General features: G+C 37.0%; 4 non-coding genes across 4 annotated transcripts; all 4 read left to right on the forward strand.

The window, feature by feature from the left end:
- The first annotated feature begins 6,317 nt into the window (after positions 1 to 6,317).
- On the forward strand, positions 6,318 to 6,389 carry TRNAQ-CUG (transfer RNA glutamine (anticodon CUG)). Its single transcript has one exon. It is a non-coding gene; the product is annotated as a tRNA-Gln (tRNA).
- A 4,960-nt stretch (positions 6,390 to 11,349) lies between these two features.
- Positions 11,350 to 11,421, forward strand: TRNAQ-CUG (transfer RNA glutamine (anticodon CUG)). Its single transcript has one exon. It is a non-coding gene; the product is annotated as a tRNA-Gln (tRNA).
- A 1,310-nt stretch (positions 11,422 to 12,731) lies between these two features.
- Positions 12,732 to 12,803, forward strand: TRNAQ-CUG (transfer RNA glutamine (anticodon CUG)). The gene has a single exon. It is a non-coding gene; the product is annotated as a tRNA-Gln (tRNA).
- A 4,744-nt stretch (positions 12,804 to 17,547) lies between these two features.
- On the forward strand, positions 17,548 to 17,619 carry TRNAQ-CUG (transfer RNA glutamine (anticodon CUG)). The gene has a single exon. It is a non-coding gene; the product is annotated as a tRNA-Gln (tRNA).
- Positions 17,620 to 18,054: the final 435 nt, after the last annotated feature.

The raw sequence follows: 18,054 nt of genomic DNA on the forward strand, positions 1-18,054 counted from the left end.
AAAAAAATGTGATAATATTCTCTCGTAGAGATAATTAAAGCAATGTAATTGAGGGCATATAAAATTAACAAATGTAAAGAGTCTTTTTATGGCATGTAATGCAAACACTGGCTCTACTTCCAGCTCGTAGTGTGTTCAGTACAGACAGACCTTGGAAATTAGTATTATCCACATTGTAGATTATCCAAATGGAAACTAATTTACAGTCTTTTTGCCTTGGCTGTAGCTGCCTGACACTGGTTACAACAGTTAAGTTTTCAGTCAACTGAAATTCATAATTTCATTTCCCAGTTTTTTCCCATTGAGTTGTTAATAGTATTTTCCCTTTCCAAATGCAGGGTTCTAGCTTTTGTTATATAACCGCAATAGAAAATAATTGTACATCTTGGTAATCATGCAGGCACAGAAGCTATGCCCTCTTGATTATTGTGGGAGGTCGATTTTGAATGATAGCCAACCTGTTATTGTAATTACACGTACTGCCTGTTTAGTAGAAATATCCAAACTGCACTCTATTGTCAAGGGTTCCATGGTGTAATGGTTAGCACTCTGGACTCTGAATCCAGCAATCCGAGTTCAACTGTCAGTGGGACATTGCCACAATTTAATTCCTTCTGAGTGTAATCCTTTTTCAATGAGGTATTGTATGGATAGTGATTGTTGTACGCCATAAACACGATTTAACAACAAAAAAAAAGTGATAATATTCTCTTGTAGAGATAATTAAACCAATGTAATTGAGGGCATATAAAATTAACAAATTTAAAGAGTCTTTTTATGGCATGTAATGCAAACACTGGCTCTACTTCCAGCTCGTAGGGTGTTCAGTACAGACAGACCTTGGAAATTAGTATGATCCACATTGTAGATTATCCAATTGGAAACTAATTTACAGTCTTTTTGCCTTGGCAGTAGCTGCCTGACACTGGTTACAACAGTTAAGTTTTCAGTCAACTGAAATTCATAATTTCATTTCCCAGTTTTTTCCCATTGAGTTGTTAATAGTATTTTCCCTTTCCAAATGCAGGGTTCTAGCTTTTGTTATATAACCGCAATAGAAAATAATTGTACATCTTGGTGATCATGCAGGCACAGAAGCTATGCCCTCATGAGTATTGTGGGAGGTCGATTTTGAATGATAGCCGACCTTTTATTGTAATTACACGTACTGCCTGTTTAGTAGAAATATCCAAACTGCACTCTATCGTCAAGGGTTCCATGGTGTAATGGTTAGCACTCTGAATCCAGCAATCCGAGTTCAACTCTCGGTGGGACCTTGCCACAGCTTAATTCCTTCTGAGTGTAATCCTTTTTTTCAATGAGGTATAGTATTGATAGTTATTGATGTACGCCATAAACACGATTTAACAACAAAAAAATATTGATAATATTCTCTCGTAGAGATAATTAAACCAATGTAATTGAGGGCATATAAAATTAACAAATTTAAAGAGTCTTTTTATGGCATGTAATGCAAACACTGGCTCTACTTCCAGCTCGTAGTGTGTTCAGTACAGACAGACCTTGGAAATTAGTATGATCCACATTGTAGATTATCCAATTGGAAACTAATTTACAGTCTTTTTGCCTTGGCAGTAGCTGCCTGACACTGGTTACAACAGTTAAGTTTTCAGTCAACTGAAATTCATAATTTCATTTCCCAGTTTTTTCCCATTGAGTTGTTAATAGTATTTTCCCTTTCCAAATGCAGGGTTCTAGCTTTTGTTATATAACCGCAATAGAAAATAATTGTACATCTTGGTGATCATGCAGGCACAGAAGCTATGCCCTCTTGATTATTATGGGAGGTCGATTTTGAATGATAGCCGACCTGTTATTGTAATTACACGTACTGCCTGTTTAGTAGAAATATCCAAACTGCACTCTATTGTCAAGGGTTGAATGATAGCCGACCTGTTATTGTAATTACACGTACTGTCTGTTTAGTAGAAATATCCAAACAGCACTCTATTGTCAAGGGTTCCATGGTGTAATGGTTAGCACTCTGGACTCTGAATCCAGCAATCCAAGTTCATCTCTCGGTGGGACCTTGCCACAGTTTAATTCCTTCTGAGTGTAATCCTTTTTCAATGAGGTATTGTATTGATAGTGATTGTTGTACGCCATAAACACGATTTAACAACAAAAAAAAGTGATAATATTCTCTCGTAGAGATAATTAAACCAATGTAATTGAGGGCATATAAAATTAACAAATTTAAAGAGTCTTTTTATGGCATGTAATGCAAACACTGGCTCTACTTCCAGCTCGTAGTGTGTTCAGTACAGACAGACCTTGGAAATTAGTATGATCCACATTGTAGATTATCCAATTGGAAACTAATTTACAGTCTTTTTGCCTTGGCAGTAGCTGCCTGACACTGGTTACAACAGTTAAGTTTTCAGTCAACTGAAATTCATAATTTCATTTCCCAGTTTTTTCCCATTGAGTTGTTAATAGTATTTTCCCTTTCCAAATGCAGGGTTCTAGCTTTTGTTATATAACCGCAATAGAAAATAATTGTACATCTTGGTGATCATGCAGGCACAGAAGCTATGCCCTCTTGATTATTGTGGGAGGTCGATTTTGAATGATAGCCGACCTGTTATTGTAATTACACGTACTGCCTGTTTAGTAGAAATATCCAAACTGCACTCTATTGTCAAGGGTTGAATGATAGCCGACCTGTTTTTGTAATTACACGTACTGTCTGTTTAGTAGAAATATCCAAACTGCACTCTATTGTCAAGGGTTCCATGGTGTAATGGTTAGCACTCTGAATCCAGCAATCCGAGTTCAACTCTCGGTGGGACCTTGACACAGTTTAATTCCTTCTGAGTGTAATCCTTTTTCAATGAGGTATTGTATTGATAGTTATTGTTGTACGCCATAAACACGATTTAACAACAAAAAAAATGTGATAATATTCTCTCGTAGAGATAATTAAACCAATGTAATTGAGGGCATATAAAATTAACAAATTTAAAGAGTATTTTTATGGCATGTAATGCAAACACTGGCTCTACTTCCAGCTCGTAGTGTGTTCAGTACAGACAGACCTTGGAAATTAGTATTATCCACATTGTAGATTATCCAAATGGAAACTAATTTACAGTCTTTTTGCCTTGGCAGTAGCTGCCTGACACTGGTTACAACAGTTAAGTTTTCAGTCAACTGAAATTCATAATTTCATTTCTCAGTTTTTTCCCATTGAGTTGTTAATAGTATTTTCCCTTTCCAAATGCAGGGTTCTAGCTTTTGTTATATAACCGCAATAGAAAATAATTGTACATCTTGGTGATCATGCAGGCACAGAAGCTATGCCCTCTTGATTATTTTGGAGGTCGATTTTGAATGATAGCCGACGTGTTATTGTAATTACACGTACTGCCTGTTTAGTAGAAATATCCAAACTGCACTCTATTGTCAAGGGTTCCATGGTGTAATGGTTAGCACTCTGAATCCAGCAATCCGAGTTCAACTCTCGGTGGGACCTTGCCACAGCTTAATTCCTTCTGAGTGTAATCCTTTTTTTCAATGAGGTATAGTATTGATAGTTATTGTTGTACGCCATAAACACGATTTAACAACAAAAAAAATGTGATAATATTCTCTCGTAGAGATAATTAAACCAATGTAATTGAGGGCATATAAAATTAACAAATTTAAAGAGTATTTTTATGGCATGTAATGCAAACACTGGCTCTACTTCCAGCTCGTAGGGTGTTCAGTACAGACAGACCTTGGAAATTAGTATGATCCACATTGTAGATTATCCAATTGGAAACTAATTTACAGTATTTTTGCCTTGGCAGTAGCTGCCTGACACTGGTTACAGCAGTTAAGTTTTCAGTCAACTGAAATTCATAATTTCATTTCTCAGTTTTTTCCCATTGAGTTGTTAATATTATTTTCCCTTTCCAAATGCAGGGTTCTAGCTTTTGTTATGTAACCGCAATAGAAAATAATTGTACATCTTGGTGATCATGCAGGCACAGAAGCTATGCCCTCTTGATTATTGTGGGAGGTCGATTTTGAATCGTAATTACATGTACTGCCTGTTTAATAGAAATATCCAAACTGCACTCTATTGTCAAGGGTTCCATGGTGTAATGGTTAGCACTCTGAATCCAGCAGTCCGAGTTCAACTCTCGGTGGGACCTTGCCACAGTTTAATTCCTTCTGAGTGTAATCCTTTTTCAATGAGGTATTGTATTGATAGTTATTGTTGTACGCCATAAACACGATTTAACAACAAAAAAAATGTGATAATATTCTCTCGTAGAGATAATTAAACCAATGTAATTGAGGGCATATAAAATTAACAAATTTAAAGAGTCTTTTTATGGCATGTAATGCAAACACTGGCTCTACTTCCAGCTCGTAGTGTGTTCAGTACAGACAGACCTTGGAAATTAGTATTATCCACATTGTAGATTATCCAAATGGAAACTAATTTACAGTCTTTTTGCCTTGGCAGTAGCTGCCTGACACTGGTTACAACAGTTAAAGGAACAGTGTCATCACAAATTATTTTTTTATATGTTAAAGATGTTAGTGCTTTATTAAAAACGTTTATATTCATTTGTGTGTTTGTGTTTTACTTTTTCTTATTTTTACACTTTTTCTTCCCTATGGGGGCTGCCATTTTTTGTTCCATTTCTGTGTGTGTCGATTAACGACACACACAGACATGGAATACGGCAGCCACAGTCCCATAGGGACGACGAACGGCTCCCGTCCCATTGACTGCCGTGTACGGCGTCTGTGTGGGAACTGCGCATGCGCCGCTCCCACACAGTCCTATTCGAAATTGGCGCCGTCCGGCGCCATTTTCCTGTGGACCGGAAGTCGCGGCCGGACAGTAATATTACTACTTCCGGTCACGGCTTCCGGACAAGTGCACATGGAACAGTGGCAGCAAAGGGAGCGGACGGGCCGGAGGGAGCCGCGGCGGCAGGAGCAGGTAAGAGATTTCAATGTATGTTAGTGTTTGTGTGTGTTTACTACTGTATGTAAACCTACTACACTGTGGGTTACCTCAAAAAATGGCGACACACAGTGTAGGAGGTTAAACCTTTCAAACCCCTCGTTTATCACGGCACTAGCCAGGATAAAGGAGGGGGGGATGCTGAGAGCTCACTAGAGCGAGGGCTTTTAACCCAATGTTGCAATGCTGCAATTTTGGGAACTAGCTCCATCTAGTGACCAAAAATGGGTAGTATTATAAATTAGAAAAAATTTATAATATTTCCTGACTCGCGAAAAAAATAAAAAAAATTTGAACAATGTTTAATCACCCACACACTAAATGTTTAATTTTTTAAAAAAAAACATGTTTTTCTGGCGACACATTCCCTTTAAGTTTTCAGTCAACTGAAATTCATAATTTCATTTCTCAGTTTTTTCCCATTGAGTTGTTAATAGTATTTTCCCTTTCCAAATGCAGGGTTCTAGCTTTTGTTATATAACCGCAATAGAAAATAATTGTACATCTTGGTGATCATGCAGGCACAGAAGCTATGCCCTCTTGATTATTGTGGGAGGTCGATTTTGAATGATAGCCGACGTGTTATTGTAATTACACGTACTGCCTGTTTAGTAGAAATATCCAAACTGCACTCTATTGTCAAGGGTTCCATGGTGTAATGGTTAGCACTCTGAATCCAGCAATCCGAGTTCAACTCTCGGTGGGACCTTGCCACAGTTTAATTCCTTCTGAGTGTAATCCTTTTTCAATGAGGTATTGTATTGATAGTTATTGTTGTACGCCATAAACACGATTTAACAACAAAAAAAATGTGATAATATTCTCTCGTAGAGATAATTAAACCAATGTAATTGAGGGCATATAAAATTAACAAAATTTAAAGAGTCTTTTTATGGCATGTAATGCAAACACTGGCTCTACTTCCAGCTCGTAGTGTGTTCAGTACAGACAGACCTTGGAAATTAGTATTATCCACATTGTAGATTATCCAAATGGAAACTAATTTACAGTCTTTTTGCCTTGGCAGTAGCTGCCTGACACTGGTTACAACAGTTAAGTTTTCAGTCAACTGAAATTCATAATTTCATTTCCCAGTTTTTTCCCATTGAGTTGTTAATAGTATTTTCCCTTTCCAAATGCAGGGTTCTAGCTTTTGTTATATAACCGCAATAGAAAATAATTGTACATCTTGGTGATCATGCAGGCACAGAAGCTATGCCCTCTTGATTATTGTGGGAGGTCGATTTTGAATGATAGCCGACTTGTTATTGTAATTACACGTACTGCCTGTTTAGTAGAAATATCCAAACTGCACTCTATTGTCAAGGGTTCCATGGTGTAATGGTTAGCACTCTGGACTCTGAATCCAGCAATCCGAGTTCAACTCTCGGTGGGACTTTGCCACAGTTTAATTCCTTCTGAGTGTAATCCTTTTTTCAATGAGGTATTGTATTGATAGTTATTGTTGTACGCCATAAACACGATTTAACAACAAAAAAAATGTGATAATATTCTCTCGTAGAGATAATTAAACCAATGTAATTGAGGGCATATAAAATTAACAAATTTAAAGAGTCTTTTTATGGCATGTAATGCAAACACTGGCTCTACTTCCAGCTCGTAGTGTGTTCAGTACAGACAGACCTTGGAAATTAGTATTATCCACATTGTAGATTATCCAAATGGAAACTAATTTACAGTCTTTTTGACTTGGCTGTAGCTGCCTGACACTGGTTACAACAGTTAAGTTTTCAGTCAACTGAAATTCATAATTTCATTTCTCAGTTTTTTCCCATTGAGTTGTTAATAGTATTTTCCCTTTCCAAATGCAGGGTTCTAGCTTTTGTTATGTAACCGCAATAGAAAATAATTGTACATCTTGGTGATCATGCAGGCACAGAAGCTATGCCCTCTTGATTATTGTGGGAGGTCGATTTTGAATGATAGCCGACGTGTTATTGTAATTACACGTACTGCCTGTTTAGTAGAAATATCCAAACTGCACTCTATTGTCAAGGGTTCCATGGTGTAATGGTTAGCACTCTGGACTCTGAATCCAGCAATCCGAGTTCCACTGTCGGTGGGACATTGCCACAATTTAATTCTGATTTCTGAGTGTAATCCTTTTTCAATGAGGTATTGTATGGATAGTGATTGTTGTACGCCATAAACACGATTTAACAACAAAAAAAAAGTGAAAATATTCACTTGTAGAGATAATTAAACCAATGTAATTGAGGGCATATAAAATTAACAAATTTAAAGAGTATTTTTATGGCATGTAATGCAAACACTGGCTCTACTTCCAGCTCGTAGGGTGTTCAGTACAGACAGACCTTGGAAATTAGTATGATCCACATTGTAGATTATCCAATTGGAAACTAATTTACAGTCTTTTTGCCTTGGCAGTAGCTGCCTGACACTTGTTACAACAGTTAAGTTTTCAGTCAACTGAAATTCATAATTTCATTTCCCAGTTTTTTCCCATTGAGTTGTTAATAGTATTTTCCCTTTCCAAATGCAGGGTTCTAGCTTTTGTTATATAACCGCAATAGAAAATAATTGTACATCTTGGTGATCATGCAGGCACAGAAGCTATGCCCTCTTGATTATTGTGGGAGGTCGATTTTGAATGATAGCCGACCTGTTATTGTAATTACACGTACTGCCTGTTTAGTAGAAATATCCAAACTGCACTCTATTGTCAAGGGTTGAATGATAGCCGACCTGTTTTTGTAATTACACGTACTGTCTGTTTAGTAGAAATATCCAAACTGCACTCTATTGTCAAGGGTTCCATGGTGTAATGGTTAGCACTCTGAATCCAGCAATCCGAGTTCAACTCTCGGTGGGACCTTGACACAGTTTAATTCCTTCTGAGTGTAATCCTTTTTCAATGAGGTATTGTATTGATAGTTATTGTTGTACGCCATAAACACGATTTAACAACAAAAAAAATGTGATAATATTCTCTCGTAGAGATAATTAAACCAATGTAATTGAGGGCATATAAAATTAACAAATTTAAAGAGTATTTTTATGGCATGTAATGCAAACACTGGCTCTACTTCCAGCTCGTAGTGTGTTCAGTACAGACAGACCTTGGAAATTAGTATTATCCACATTGTAGATTATCCAAATGGAAACTAATTTACAGTCTTTTTGCCTTGGCAGTAGCTGCCTGACACTGGTTACAACAGTTAAGTTTTCAGTCAACTGAAATTCATAATTTCATTTCTCAGTTTTTTCCCATTGAGTTGTTAATAGTATTTTCCCTTTCCAAATGCAGGGTTCTAGCTTTTGTTATATAACCGCAATAGAAAATAATTGTACATCTTGGTGATCATGCAGGCACAGAAGCTATGCCCTCTTGATTATTTTGGAGGTCGATTTTGAATGATAGCCGACGTGTTATTGTAATTACACGTACTGCCTGTTTAGTAGAAATATCCAAACTGCACTCTATTGTCAAGGGTTCCATGGTGTAATGGTTAGCACTCTGAATCCAGCAATCCGAGTTCAACTCTCGGTGGGACCTTGCCACAGCTTAATTCCTTCTGAGTGTAATCCTTTTTTTCAATGAGGTATAGTATTGATAGTTATTGTTGTACGCCATAAACACGATTTAACAACAAAAAAAATGTGATAATATTCTCTCGTAGAGATAATTAAACCAATGTAATTGAGGGCATATAAAATTAACAAATTTAAAGAGTATTTTTATGGCATGTAATGCAAACACTGGCTCTACTTCCAGCTCGTAGGGTGTTCAGTACAGACAGACCTTGGAAATTAGTATGATCCACATTGTAGATTATCCAATTGGAAACTAATTTACAGTATTTTTGCCTTGGCAGTAGCTGCCTGACACTGGTTACAGCAGTTAAGTTTTCAGTCAACTGAAATTCATAATTTCATTTCTCAGTTTTTTCCCATTGAGTTGTTAATATTATTTTCCCTTTCCAAATGCAGGGTTCTAGCTTTTGTTATGTAACCGCAATAGAAAATAATTGTACATCTTGGTGATCATGCAGGCACAGAAGCTATGCCCTCTTGATTATTGTGGGAGGTCGATTTTGAATCGTAATTACATGTACTGCCTGTTTAATAGAAATATCCAAACTGCACTCTATTGTCAAGGGTTCCATGGTGTAATGGTTAGCACTCTGAATCCAGCAGTCCGAGTTCAACTCTCGGTGGGACCTTGCCACAGTTTAATTCCTTCTGAGTGTAATCCTTTTTCAATGAGGTATTGTATTGATAGTTATTGTTGTACGCCATAAACACGATTTAACAACAAAAAAAATGTGATAATATTCTCTCGTAGAGATAATTAAACCAATGTAATTGAGGGCATATAAAATTAACAAATTTAAAGAGTCTTTTTATGGCATGTAATGCAAACACTGGCTCTACTTCCAGCTCGTAGTGTGTTCAGTACAGACAGACCTTGGAAATTAGTATTATCCACATTGTAGATTATCCAAATGGAAACTAATTTACAGTCTTTTTGCCTTGGCAGTAGCTGCCTGACACTGGTTACAACAGTTAAAGGAACAGTGTCATCACAAATTATTTTTTTATATGTTAAAGATGTTAGTGCTTTATTAAAAACGTTTATATTCATTTGTGTGTTTGTGTTTTACTTTTTCTTATTTTTACACTTTTTCTTCCCTATGGGGGCTGCCATTTTTTGTTCCATTTCTGTGTGTGTCGATTAACGACACACACAGACATGGAATACGGCAGCCACAGTCCCATAGGGACGACGAACGGCTCCCGTCCCATTGACTGCCGTGTACGGCGTCTGTGTGGGAACTGCGCATGCGCCGCTCCCACACAGTCCTATTCGAAATTGGCGCCGTCCGGCGCCATTTTCCTGTGGACCGGAAGTCGCGGCCGGACAGTAATATTACTACTTCCGGTCACGGCTTCCGGACAAGTGCACATGGAACAGTGGCAGCAAAGGGAGCGGACGGGCCGGAGGGAGCCGCGGCGGCAGGAGCAGGTAAGAGATTTCAATGTATGTTAGTGTTTGTGTGTGTTTACTACTGTATGTAAACCTACTACACTGTGGGTTACCTCAAAAAATGGCGACACACAGTGTAGGAGGTTAAACCTTTCAAACCCCTCGTTTATCACGGCACTAGCCAGGATAAAGGAGGGGGGGATGCTGAGAGCTCACTAGAGCGAGGGCTTTTAACCCAATGTTGCAATGCTGCAATTTTGGGAACTAGCTCCATCTAGTGACCAAAAATGGGTAGTATTATAAATTAGAAAAAATTTATAATATTTCCTGACTCGCGAAAAAAATAAAAAAAATTTGAACAATGTTTAATCACCCACACACTAAATGTTTAATTTTTTAAAAAAAAACATGTTTTTCTGGCGACACATTCCCTTTAAGTTTTCAGTCAACTGAAATTCATAATTTCATTTCTCAGTTTTTTCCCATTGAGTTGTTAATAGTATTTTCCCTTTCCAAATGCAGGGTTCTAGCTTTTGTTATATAACCGCAATAGAAAATAATTGTACATCTTGGTGATCATGCAGGCACAGAAGCTATGCCCTCTTGATTATTGTGGGAGGTCGATTTTGAATGATAGCCGACGTGTTATTGTAATTACACGTACTGCCTGTTTAGTAGAAATATCCAAACTGCACTCTATTGTCAAGGGTTCCATGGTGTAATGGTTAGCACTCTGAATCCAGCAATCCGAGTTCAACTCTCGGTGGGACCTTGCCACAGTTTAATTCCTTCTGAGTGTAATCCTTTTTCAATGAGGTATTGTATTGATAGTTATTGTTGTACGCCATAAACACGATTTAACAACAAAAAAAATGTGATAATATTCTCTCGTAGAGATAATTAAACCAATGTAATTGAGGGCATATAAAATTAACAAAATTTAAAGAGTCTTTTTATGGCATGTAATGCAAACACTGGCTCTACTTCCAGCTCGTAGTGTGTTCAGTACAGACAGACCTTGGAAATTAGTATTATCCACATTGTAGATTATCCAAATGGAAACTAATTTACAGTCTTTTTGCCTTGGCAGTAGCTGCCTGACACTGGTTACAACAGTTAAGTTTTCAGTCAACTGAAATTCATAATTTCATTTCCCAGTTTTTTCCCATTGAGTTGTTAATAGTATTTTCCCTTTCCAAATGCAGGGTTCTAGCTTTTGTTATATAACCGCAATAGAAAATAATTGTACATCTTGGTGATCATGCAGGCACAGAAGCTATGCCCTCTTGATTATTGTGGGAGGTCGATTTTGAATGATAGCCGACTTGTTATTGTAATTACACGTACTGCCTGTTTAGTAGAAATATCCAAACTGCACTCTATTGTCAAGGGTTCCATGGTGTAATGGTTAGCACTCTGGACTCTGAATCCAGCAATCCGAGTTCAACTCTCGGTGGGACTTTGCCACAGTTTAATTCCTTCTGAGTGTAATCCTTTTTTCAATGAGGTATTGTATTGATAGTTATTGTTGTACGCCATAAACACGATTTAACAACAAAAAAAATGTGATAATATTCTCTCGTAGAGATAATTAAACCAATGTAATTGAGGGCATATAAAATTAACAAATTTAAAGAGTCTTTTTATGGCATGTAATGCAAACACTGGCTCTACTTCCAGCTCGTAGTGTGTTCAGTACAGACAGACCTTGGAAATTAGTATTATCCACATTGTAGATTATCCAAATGGAAACTAATTTACAGTCTTTTTGACTTGGCTGTAGCTGCCTGACACTGGTTACAACAGTTAAGTTTTCAGTCAACTGAAATTCATAATTTCATTTCTCAGTTTTTTCCCATTGAGTTGTTAATAGTATTTTCCCTTTCCAAATGCAGGGTTCTAGCTTTTGTTATGTAACCGCAATAGAAAATAATTGTACATCTTGGTGATCATGCAGGCACAGAAGCTATGCCCTCTTGATTATTGTGGGAGGTCGATTTTGAATGATAGCCGACGTGTTATTGTAATTACACGTACTGCCTGTTTAGTAGAAATATCCAAACTGCACTCTATTGTCAAGGGTTCCATGGTGTAATGGTTAGCACTCTGGACTCTGAATCCAGCAATCCGAGTTCCACTGTCGGTGGGACATTGCCACAATTTAATTCTGATTTCTGAGTGTAATCCTTTTTCAATGAGGTATTGTATGGATAGTGATTGTTGTACGCCATAAACACGATTTAACAACAAAAAAAAAGTGAAAATATTCACTTGTAGAGATAATTAAACCAATGTAATTGAGGGCATATAAAATTAACAAATTTAAAGAGTATTTTTATGGCATGTAATGCAAACACTGGCTCTACTTCCAGCTCGTAGGGTGTTCAGTACAGACAGACCTTGGAAATTAGTATGATCCACATTGTAGATTATCCAATTGGAAACTAATTTACAGTCTTTTTGCCTTGGCAGTAGCTGCCTGACACTTGTTACAACAGTTAAGTTTTCAGTCAACTGAAATTCATAATTTCATTTCCCAGTTTTTTCCCATTGAGTTGTTAATAGTATTTTCCCTTTCCAAATGCAGGGTTCTAGCTTTTGTTATATAACCGCAATAGAAAATAATTGTACATCTTGGTGATCATGCAGGCACAGAAGCTATGCCCTCTTGATTATTGTGGGAGGTCGATTTTGAATGATAGCCGACCTTTTATTGTAATTACACGTACTGTCTGTTTAGTAAAAATATCCAAACTGCACTCTATTGTCAAGGGTTCCATGGTGTAATGGTTAGCACTCTGGACTCTGAATCCAGCAATCCGAGTTCAACTCTCGGTGGGACCTTGTTGTAATAATAGTAGTTTAATTCCTTTTGAGTGTAATCCTTTTTCAATGAGGTATTGTATTGATAGTGATTGTTGTACGCCATAAACACGATTTAACAACAAAAAAAATGTGATAATATTCTCTCGTAGAGATAATTAAACCAATGTAATTGAGGGCATATAAAATTAACAAATTTAAAGAGTCTTTTTATGGCATGTAATGCAAACACTGGCTCTACTTCCAGCTCGTAGTGTGTTCAGTACAGACAGACCTTGGAAATTTGTATTATCCACATTGTAGATCATCCAAATGGAAACTAATTTACAGTCTTTTTGCCTTGGCAGTAGCTGCCTGACACTGGTTACAACAGTTAAGTTTTCAGTCAACTGAAATTCATAATTTCATTTCCCATTTTTTTCCCATTGAGTTGTTAATAGTATTTTCCCTTTCCAAATGCAGGGTTCTAGCTTTTGTTATATAACCGCAATAGAAAATAATTGTACATCTTGGTGATCATGCAGGCACAGAAGCTATGCCCTCTTGATTATTGTGGGAGGTCGATTTTGAATGATAGCCAACCTGTTATGGTAATTACACGTACTGCCTGTTTAGTAGAAATATCCAAACTGCACTCTATTGTCAAGGGTTCCATGGTGTAATGGTTAGCACTCTGAATCCAGCAATCCGAGTTCAACTCTCGGTGGGACCTTGCCACAGTTTAATTCCTTTTGAGTGTAATCCTTTTTCAATGAGGTATTGTATTGATAGTAATTGTTGTACGCCATAAACACGATTTAACAACAAAAAAAATGTGATAATATTCTCTCGTAGAGATAATTAAAGCAATGTAATTGAGGGCATATAAAATTAACAAATTTAAAGAGTCTTTTTTATGGCATGTAATGCAAACACTGGCTCTACTTCCAGCTCGTAGTGTGTTCAGTACAGACAGACCTTGGAAATTAGTATTATCCACATTGTAGATTATCCAAATGGAAACCAATTTACAGTCTTTTTGCCTTGGCAGTAGCTGCCTGACACTGGTTACAACAGTTAAGTTTTCAGTCAACTGAAATTCATAATTTCATTTCCCAGTTTTTTCCCATTGAGTTGTTAATAGTATTTTCCCTTTCCAAATGCAGGGTTCTAGCTTTTGTTATATAACCGCAATAGAAAATAATTGTACATCTTGGTGATCATGCAGGCACAGAAGCTATGCCCACTTGATTATTGTGGGAGGTCGATTTTGAATGATAGCCGACCTGTTATTGTAATTACACGCACTGCCTGTTTAGTAGAAATATCCAAACTGCACTCTATTGTCAAGGGTTCCATGGTGTAATGGACTCTGGACTCTGAATCCAGCAATCCGAGTTCAACTCTCGGTGGGACCTTGCCACAGTTTAATTCCTTCTGAGTGTAATCCTTTTTCAATGAGGTATTGTATTGATAGTGATTGTTGTACGCCATAAACACGATTTAACAACAAAAAAAATGTGATAATATTCTCTCGGAGAGATAATTAAACTAATGTAATTGAGGGCATATAAAATTAACAAATTTAAAGAGTCTTTTTATGGCATGTAATGCAAACACTGGCTCTACTTCCAGCTCGTAGTGTGTTCAGTACAGACAGACCTTGGAAATTAGTATTATCCACATTGTAGATTATCCAAATGGAAACTAATTTACAGTCTTTTTGCCTTGGCAGTAGCTGCCTGACACTGGTTACAACAGTTAAGTTTTCAGTCAACTGAAATTCATAATTTCATTTCCCAGTTTTTTCCCATTGAGTTGTTAATAGTATTTTCCCTTTCCAAATGCAGGGTTCTAGCTTTTGTTATATAACCGCAATAGAAAATAATTGTACATCTTGGTGATCATGCAGGCACAGAAGCTATGCCCTCTTGATTATTGTGGGAGGTCGATTTTGAATGATAGCCGACCTGTTATTGTAATTACACGTACTGCCTGTTTAGTAGAAATATCCAAACTGCACTCTATGTTCAAGGGTTCCATGGTGTAATGGTTAGCACTCTGGACGCTGAATCCAGCAATCCGAGTTCAACTCTCGGTGAGACCTTGCCACAGTTTAATTCCTTCTGAGGGTGATCCTTTTTCAATGAGGTATTGTATTGATAGTGATTGTTGTACGCCATAAACACGATTTAACAACAAAAAAAATGTGATAATATTCTCTCGTAGAGATAATTAAACCAATGTAATTGAGGGCATATAAAATTAACAAATTTAAAGAGTCTTTTTATGGCATGTAATGCAAACACTGGCTCTACTTCCAGCTCGTAGTGTGTTCAGTACAGACAGACCTTGGAAATTAGTATTATCCACATTGTAGATTATCCAAATGGAAACCAATTTACAGTCTTTTTGCCTTGGCAGTTGCTGCCTGACACTGGTTACAACAGTTAAGTTTTCAGTCAACTGAAATTCATAATTTAATTTCCCAGTTTTTTCCCATTGAGTTGTTAATAGTATTTTCCCTTTCCAAATGCAGGGTTCTAGCTTTTGTTATATAACCGCAATAGAAAATAATTGTACATCTTGGTGATCATGCAGGCACAGAAGCTATGCCCACTTGATTATTGTGGGAGGTCGATTTTGAATGATAGCCGACCTGTTATTGTAATTACACGCACTGCCTGTTTAGTAAAACTATCCAAACTGCACTCTATTGTCAAGGGTTCCATGGTGTAATGGACTCTGGACTCTGAATCCAGCAATCCGAGTTCAACTCTCGGTGGGACCTTGCCACAGTTTAATTCCTTCTGAGTGTAATCCTTTTTCAATGAGGTATTGTATTGATAGTGATTGTTGTACGCCATAAACACGATTTAACAACAAAAAAAATGTGATTATATTCTCTCGTAGAGATAATTAAACCAATGTAATTGAGGGCATATAAAATTAACAGATTTAAAGAGTCTTTTTATGGCATGTAATGCAAACACTGGCTCTACTTCCAGCTCGTAGTGTGTTCAGTACAGACAGACCTTGGAAATTAGTATTATCCACATTGTAGATTATCCAAATGGAAACTAATTTACAGTCTTTTTGCCTTGGCAGTAGCTGCCTGAAACTGGTTACAACAGTTAAGTTTTCAGACAACTGAAATTCATAATTTCATTTCCCAGTTTTTTCCCATTGAGTTGTTAATAGTATTTTCCCTTTCCAAATGCAGGGTTCTAGCTTTTGTTATATAACTGCAATAGAAAATAATTGTACATCTTGGTGATCATGCAGGCACAGAAGCTATGCCCTCTTGATTATTGTGGGAGGTCGATTTTGAATGATAGCCGACCTGTTATTGTAATTACACGTACTGCCTGTTTAGTAGAAATATCCAAACTGCACTCTATTGTCAAGGGTTCCATGGTGTAATGGTTAGCACTCTGGACTCTGAATCCAGCAATCCGAGTTCTACTGTTGGTGGGACCTTGCCACAGTTTAATTCCTTCTGAGTGTAATCCTTTTTCAATGAGGTATTGTATTGATAGTGATTGTTGTACGCCATAAACACGATTTAACAACAAAAAAAATGTGATAAAATTCTCTCGTAGAGATAATTAAACCAATGTAATTGAGGGCATATAAAATTAACAAATTTAAAGAGTCTTTTTATGGCATGTAATGCAAACACTGGTTCTACTTCCAGCTCGTAGTGTGTTCAGTACAGACAGACCTTGGAAATTAGTATTATCCCCATTGTAGATTATCCAAATGGAAACTAATTTACAGTCTTTTTGCCTTGGCAGTAGCTGCCTGACACTGGTTACAACAGTTAAGTTTTCAGTCAACTGAAATTCATAATTTCATTTCCCAGTTTTTTCCCATTGAGTTGTTAAAAGTATTTTCCCTTTCCAAATGCAGGGTTCTAGCTTTTGTTATATAACCGCAATAGAAAATAATTGTACATCTTGGTGATCATGCAGGCACAGAAGCTATGCCCTCTTGATTATTGTGGGAGGTCGATTTTGAATGATAGCCGACCTGTTATTGTAATTACACGTACTGCCTGTTTAGTAGAAATATCCAAACTGCACTCTATTTTCAAGGGTTCCATGGTGTAATGGTTAGCACTCTCAACTCTGAATCCAGCAATCCGAATTCAACTCTCGGTGGAACCTTGCCACAGTTTAATTCCTTTTGAGTGTAATCCTTTTTCAATGAGGTATTGTATTGATAGTGATTGTTGTACGCCATAAACACGATTTAACAACAAAAAAAATGTGATAATATTCTCTCGTAGAGATAATTAAACCAATGTAATTGAGGGCATATAAAATTAACAAATTTAAAGAGTCTTTTTATGGCATGTAATGCAAACACTGGCTCTACTTCCAGCTCGTAGTGTGTTCAGTACAGACAGACCTTGGAAATTAGTATTATCCACATTGTAGATTATCCAAATGGAAACTAATTTACAGTCTTTTTGCCTTGGCAGTAGCTGCCTGAAACTGGTTACAACAGTTAAGTTTTCAGACAACTGAAATTCATAATTTCATTTCCCAGTTTTTTCCCATTGAGTTGTTAATAGTATTTTCCCTTTCCAAATGCAGGGTTCTAGCTTTTGTTATATAACTGCAATAGAAAATAATTGTACATCTTGGTGATCATGCAGGCACAGAAGCTATGCCCTCTTGATTATTGTGGGAGGTCGATTTTGAATGATAGCCGACCTGTTATTGTAATTACACGTACTGCCTGTTTAGTAGAAATATCCAAACTGCACTCTATTTTCAAGGGTTCCATGGTGTAATGGTTAGCACTCTGGACTCTGAATCCAGCTATCCGAGTTCAACTCTCGGTGGGACCTTGCCACAGTTTAATTCCTTTTGAGCGTAATCCTTTTTCAATGAGGTATTGTATTGATAGTGATTGTTGTACGCCATAAACACGATTTAACAACCAAAAAAATGTGATAATATTCTCTCGTAGAGATAATTAAATCAATGTAATTGAGGGCATATAAAATTAACAAGTTTAAAGAGTCTTTTTATGGCATGTAATGCAAACACTGGCTCTACTTCCAGCTCGTAGTGTGTTCAGTACAGACAGACCTTGGAAATTAGTATTATCCACATTGTAGATTATCCAAATGGAAACTAATTTACAGTCTTTTTGCCTTGGCAGTAGCTGCCTGACACTGGTTACAACAGTTAAGTTTTCAGTCAACTGAAATTCATAATTTCATTTCCCAGTTTTTTCCCATTGAGTTGTTAAAAGTATTTTCCCTTTCCAAATGCAGGGT

The sequence above is a fragment of the Rhinoderma darwinii genome, chromosome 3, assembly GCF_050947455.1.
Source record: "Rhinoderma darwinii isolate aRhiDar2 chromosome 3, aRhiDar2.hap1, whole genome shotgun sequence".
Lineage (NCBI taxonomy): Eukaryota > Metazoa > Chordata > Amphibia > Anura > Rhinodermatidae > Rhinoderma > Rhinoderma darwinii.